Source organism: Diplotaxodon limnothrissa, linkage group LG22 (assembly GCF_057381915.1).
Source record: "Diplotaxodon limnothrissa isolate DT_005_m linkage group LG22, D_limnothrissa_male_GT1.1, whole genome shotgun sequence".
NCBI classification, from domain to species: domain Eukaryota; kingdom Metazoa; phylum Chordata; class Actinopteri; order Cichliformes; family Cichlidae; genus Diplotaxodon; species Diplotaxodon limnothrissa.
Window position 1 is genome coordinate 2957833 of NC_140616.1, and position 6000 is coordinate 2963832.

The 6000-nt window shown below is 36.6% G+C and overlaps 1 pseudogene; it reads right to left on the minus strand.

The window, feature by feature from the left end:
• Window positions 1-3362: 3362 nt before the first annotated feature.
• LOC146609151 (Ig kappa-b4 chain C region pseudogene) lies at window positions 3363-5041 on the minus strand (annotated as a pseudogene).
• Between the last annotated feature and the right edge of the window lie 959 nt (window positions 5042-6000).

Genomic DNA, 6000 nt, shown 5'->3' on the forward strand with positions numbered 1-6000 from the left:
GAGTATCTGAGGACTGGAAATATATATATATATATATATATATATATGTGTGTGTGTGTGTGTATATATATACATATATTACAGCAGTGAGCTTATAAACTGCAAAAAATATAAACTGCAACTTGAAAGATTCAAGTTGCAGTTTATATTTTCTATCACCTTAAATCTTCACTCAAAAGTGTATATACAGATGTATTATACATAAGAGACAAATATTGTTCATTTAATATGTTGCCATTATTACATTTGGCTCAATGCTTACATACATGTGTGAAAAGGAAAATGTACGAGCTGTGAAAACTGTGTCTGATAAAATGAAGAGTAGACTGATATATGAAATATTCCTTTATTGGGTGAGAAAATCAGACCATGTCATAACTGCTTTAAGTCATACAGAATAGATATCAGAGCCTTAAACAGGCTGACGTCTGCTAAATGGGTCAAACTGGGCAGAAAGTCTACAAACACATAACATCCTTATAGAATATGATGTAACACTATAGATCAACTTAGCTCAGAATATATAAAGCATATAAACAATTACAGCAATATGATGCAACAAACACAGCAGCTGCTGTAAGATTAGCATTTTGTCATGTTTGAAATATTAATCTAATATAATGTGTTTCTGGCACTTCTCCCCCTGCAAATTTGTGTCTTTGTCTCATTTTCTCTGTATCTCTTTGTACAACTTTATAGTGACAAAAAAAGGCTTTCTATTCTATTCTAACTTGCATGTATCAGTCAGTCAGATGATTTCCATAGAGAGGCACTTTGCATCAGCAGCACCATGCTCCAGTGCTCTGGGAGAGTTTATAGTCCTGAGAGTTGAACACTGGATGACTGACAGCTGTCCTTCATCACAACAGAAGCCACAGAAATCCTCCTCATCAAAAACATGACTTTGATCTGCGTCCTCATCTGGACTCTCCTCTGCTGCTGCTTCACAGGTAAAGTCCAGAGAATCAAACTCCTCTCCTCTATCAACATCTGTCCCTCTGAAATGAAGCCCACAAAACCATGAAGCTGCTTTATGTTTTTGTCTCTGTGTCCTCAGAGTCCAGAGGACAGATCACAGTGACTCAGCCTGGAGCAGTGAGCTCTGCTGTGGGAGGATCTGTGAGCATCAAGTGTAGGACCAGTCAGAATGTTGGTGTTTGGAAAAACAACCATGTTTTAGCCTGGTACCAACAGAAAGATGGAGGAGTTCCTAAACTGCTCATTAAGTATGCTAGCACTCGACAATCAGGGATTCCAGCTCGTTTTACAGGCAGTGGATCAAACTCTGACTTCACTCTGACCATCAGTGGAGTCCAGGCTGGAGATGCAGCAGTTTATTACTGTATGTGTTGGCACTATCCTAACAGTCAGTATGTGTTCACACAGTGAAAAACAGTTGTACAAAAACCTCCCTCAGTCAGACTGAACAGAAACTGAAGTGACTGCTGCAGCTGGAAGATACTGCAGAGACTGATACAGTTCACTGAGGACACACACACACACACACACACGCACACACACACACACACACACACACACACACACACACACACACACACACACACACACAGTGATAGAGTGAAAATGTTATTGTTGTTATTGGAAGTCTATCTGTATCTCAGTCAATCAAATTTTGACCTTTGACCTCTGCTTCATAGCGGCTCAAATACATGTGAACCAATTCCTGAATATTGCTCATTATGAAAACATTTCTTAAAGAAAGAGAAAAACACAATAAATCACCAAAATCAGTGAGTCACAATTGTCTCCATAACTTATATAAATACTTCAAATAGAAACTTTAAGTCCAATTTTCTCAGGTTTGTAGACTTTTTTCTTTTTTGCTGTTCAATACTAGTCTGATAACTTTGTCTTTGACATTATGTTACAAATACCTATCTATATTACACCTGGCAAAATAGCACAATTAATATACAATGTGAAAACTACCACAGTACATACCAAAGTTCACTATCAGTCCATTTGCTGCACTCTTCATGTAATAATGCAAATATTTATTGTGATGCTTTCAGCAAGAAGGGAGAAACAAGTTAAACGTGACAGACAGTTTATGTTATGATTACAGTTGATTTGACATATATTAGGATTACAGTTGATTTTACAGTTGATGATTACAGATGATTACAGTTTATAATATTTACACATCACCTTGTTTTCATTTCAGTTTGACAGAAATATTAATACAAAATTAAAAATTTATGCAAACCTGGTTTAGTAAGTTTCCACTGGGAATATTCATATTACTATATGAATACAACATCTTTGTGATGTTAACATTCACCCTTATGCATATTTAATTTTTACAATCAGTGTAAACGTAATTTCAAATTCCAGTCTGTTTCCTGCACCAGTTATGTTGGTTACAGTGCTCCAGTACAAACAGTAACAAAAGCAGACAACACAAAAAGTAAGAAATAGCACAATATATATAATCTATACATATATATATAAGTCACCTACTATATATATATAAGTCATGATCACTGTTTACTCACTATTGTTTTGAACCAATAGTTCCATTATTTAACTGTAACACTGCAGCATATATTAAGAGGTACTTATTAAAGCACAAAGTAACTAAACATTATGCCGGTAACACAAGTTTGATTGCTTGCAAGCTTCTGCACAGACAGCATGCTAATGCTAAACTAATCAAGAATCCAGGGTGATGTTAAGCTAAGTGAATGGATAGTGGATTTATATTGGCGTGAGGGACTGTAGCCTATAAGTTCTTATTGTTAAATGATAGTTATGAGATGGTGTGTTTCAGGTGATTTTACAGAAAAACACCAAAATAATGTACTGCATTACTTTAAAAAAGTACTTTGCATAATAGAATACTTTAAGATACCTCAACACTGATCATTTGACTCATTCTTATATTGTGCTTTTCTACTCCACCTGAGAACTCAAATTGCTTTATATAACAAGCTACAACATGCTGAAACATTCATTAAACAGCATGCAATGACTTTGCATGAATAACGGCGGTGTCGCTCAATATTCTCAGTAATAAAATCATAATCTCTAAGTTCTTATCAATTCCCCTTCGCACTTACTCTTTAACATAAACTTTGCTTTACTTCATGTATTCAAAGTGACTTAATTCTACTGACTCATATTGACTTTCTACAGATAGCACACTGGTTTCCAATAAGAATCCTGGAAATCATTATTTAGAGTTTAATATTGACATCACCACAAAGTAAGACAAACACTCAATTCTTATTTAATGTCGATTTTTTTTATTCTTTAAAACTTTAAATAAACTTTAAACTTTAAACAAAGCAATGAAAAATGAGAGAAGAAATTGGAAAAAAAGCTACAGAATGCAGTGTGAAAGTAAGACCAGCATAAAAGTCACATATAGTTCAGGACTGGGGACACTGGTCTCTCATCAGTGGCTCTGAGACCAGAGTGTGGGAGCCCTGGGTGGCCTCACAGGTCACAGAGCCCACCTTCATCCAGTGGTCTGCAGGGAGCCTCAGGGTGCTGCTCCAGCTGTAGAGGCCGTCGTTCTCCTGCACCACGGGGCTCCTGCTCTCCTCCCAGCTGATGCTGCCACTGCCATCCACCTTCCAGGACAGACTCCAGTCTGAGGGGAAGCCCTTGTTGGCCACACACATGAGCGTGGCCTTCCCCTGTTTCAGCTCCTCACTGGAGGGACCCAGCACCTTCAGGGCTGGGTGGGTATCACCTAGGAAACACCAATCAGCTTAGAGGACAGGAACCACAATTTGAATTTCTCCGTTAAGAAGTTTCTGTCAGGTGTTTTTTCTGCTCCACCAGTCATTCACTCACACATTGTTTCACTTCCCTTTAAGAAACCTCTCATGCATATCAGCACAGAGAGAATCATCACACAGTTTGAGCTGAAATATGTTCAAACTACACTGGAAATAAAAGAAGCAGATGTGGAAACATTTACAAAACTATTTTAGCTTCAAATTCATCAGTTATCTATAACACATCACTTGTTGGAGATAAGAAACTTAATAGCACTACTTGAATGATGTGGATTAATTTTTTTTACTGCTTACATGATTTTAATGACATTTGAAATGATATCTGCTACAACAGAAACACCAGACGTGCTGCACACTGTCAAATGCCCATCTTTAACTTCTGGCAATAAAAGAAGCAGATATGGCAACAATTATACAAGATGTTCAGCTTCAAAAACCTCCGTTCTGTATAATACACAAGTTTTCTACTTACCTCATGTGAGTTTCAGTCATTTATTGTAGTGCTTTTATGATTTCTAAGCAAATTCTACATTTTTACTGACTAAGTAAAAGACCAGAAATCTTTATCTTCACTCTGTTTAACTTGAGGACAGTTACATTTAATTCATCTTAGAAACAGTGACTGTGATTTCAAACTAGAAAATAATCACAGGCTGATGACAGTTTATATTATTTACACAATGCATCGTCTTTATGTCAGAAATGTCGACATAAAATCTAATTAAAGCTGATGGAGTCAGCCTCCAGTGTACAATGGTTATAATATTACCTCTACATGAATACTTCATTGTTATAAAGCTAACATTTACACCTCGATGTAGTTTCTTTAAAAACTTTATAATCTTACTTCCAACATCCAGTCTGGTTCCTCCACCAAAAGTCCACCACAGTGATACAAACTCACTGAGCCGCTGCACAAAAACCTCTGACTGTAGAGACACGGCTCTCTGACTCTAACAGACTAAATTAAAACCAAAAGCTCTCAAGAGTTAACCAGACATATATATATCTCAATAATCCTCAAGTCCACTCTGATGTTTTATATTATTTGTTAATATTGATTTTAACATTTATTCTGAAGCTAACTTTGTGTCTTCATGAAAATTGATCTAAAAACTATTTTAATGATTTTTGTTTTCTGGCACACTGAACAGAAAAGTCAAGATAACCACAAGAAAGAAATCTGATAAAATAAAAGAGGTTTAAGTTCGACTTACTTCCAACTTGCAGTCTGGTTCCTCCACCAAAAGTCCACCACAGTGATACAAACTCATTGAGGCGCCGTACAAAAACCTCTGACTGTAGAGAGACACGGCTCTCTGACTCTGAAACAAACAAACTCAACCATATGAATTGTTTTCATCATAGCTTTATAACATATTAATAGTATAATTTTAAAATTAAAATAAAGTAAACACAATAAAATAAAGTTCCAAAAATATAATTTGAGAATTTACATTTTATAGTTGTTAAGATACATCACTACAAAAGCTCCCTTTCACAGCTGCGGGTTTTATTGGAAGGACCCAAACGCAGACTCAGATTCAGGGAGTGAGTTTTATTTAATGTAAGTGAAGCACATAACAGGAACGGGTATGGCGTGAACAAAACTTGGGGAAAACTACAAACCAAACCTGAAACGTGAGGAGACTGAGACAACACAGGGGATGGCCAGCAGGAAACGAGATGCGGATGAAACACCAGTGAGACGCAGATGCTCCAACAAAGAGCAAAGAGGCAAACACACACTAATACACACACAAGGAAACAAGGAAATGGCAGACAGGAGGAAGAGTTGATTCTAATTAGACGAGACTGGGAGGATGTAACCTGAAAACATTACCATAGAACCAAAAATACTAAGCAAAACACAATCGAGGAACAGAGAACATTAAACTCTGAACAATCACAAATAACCCAAAATAAACAAAACCACAGAATATTAATTAACCTAAAACATAAACATGGAGTCCACAGACTCCGGACCACGACACTTCCACCTTCTTCCTCAAAACTCTAAACATTAAATTGAATTTTCAAACTACATTCACAAAACCTCAAACTGCACAAATACATCAAAACAGTTTTACGTGTTCTCACAAACACTCAGTGTCTTTAGATCAGTGGTTCTCAAACTTTTCACAGTGAGGACCACCTCATAACATATGTCTCTTGAAGTACCACCCTTATGACCGACATTAAAGTACAGCAGTATAGGCCTATTTACAGTGGC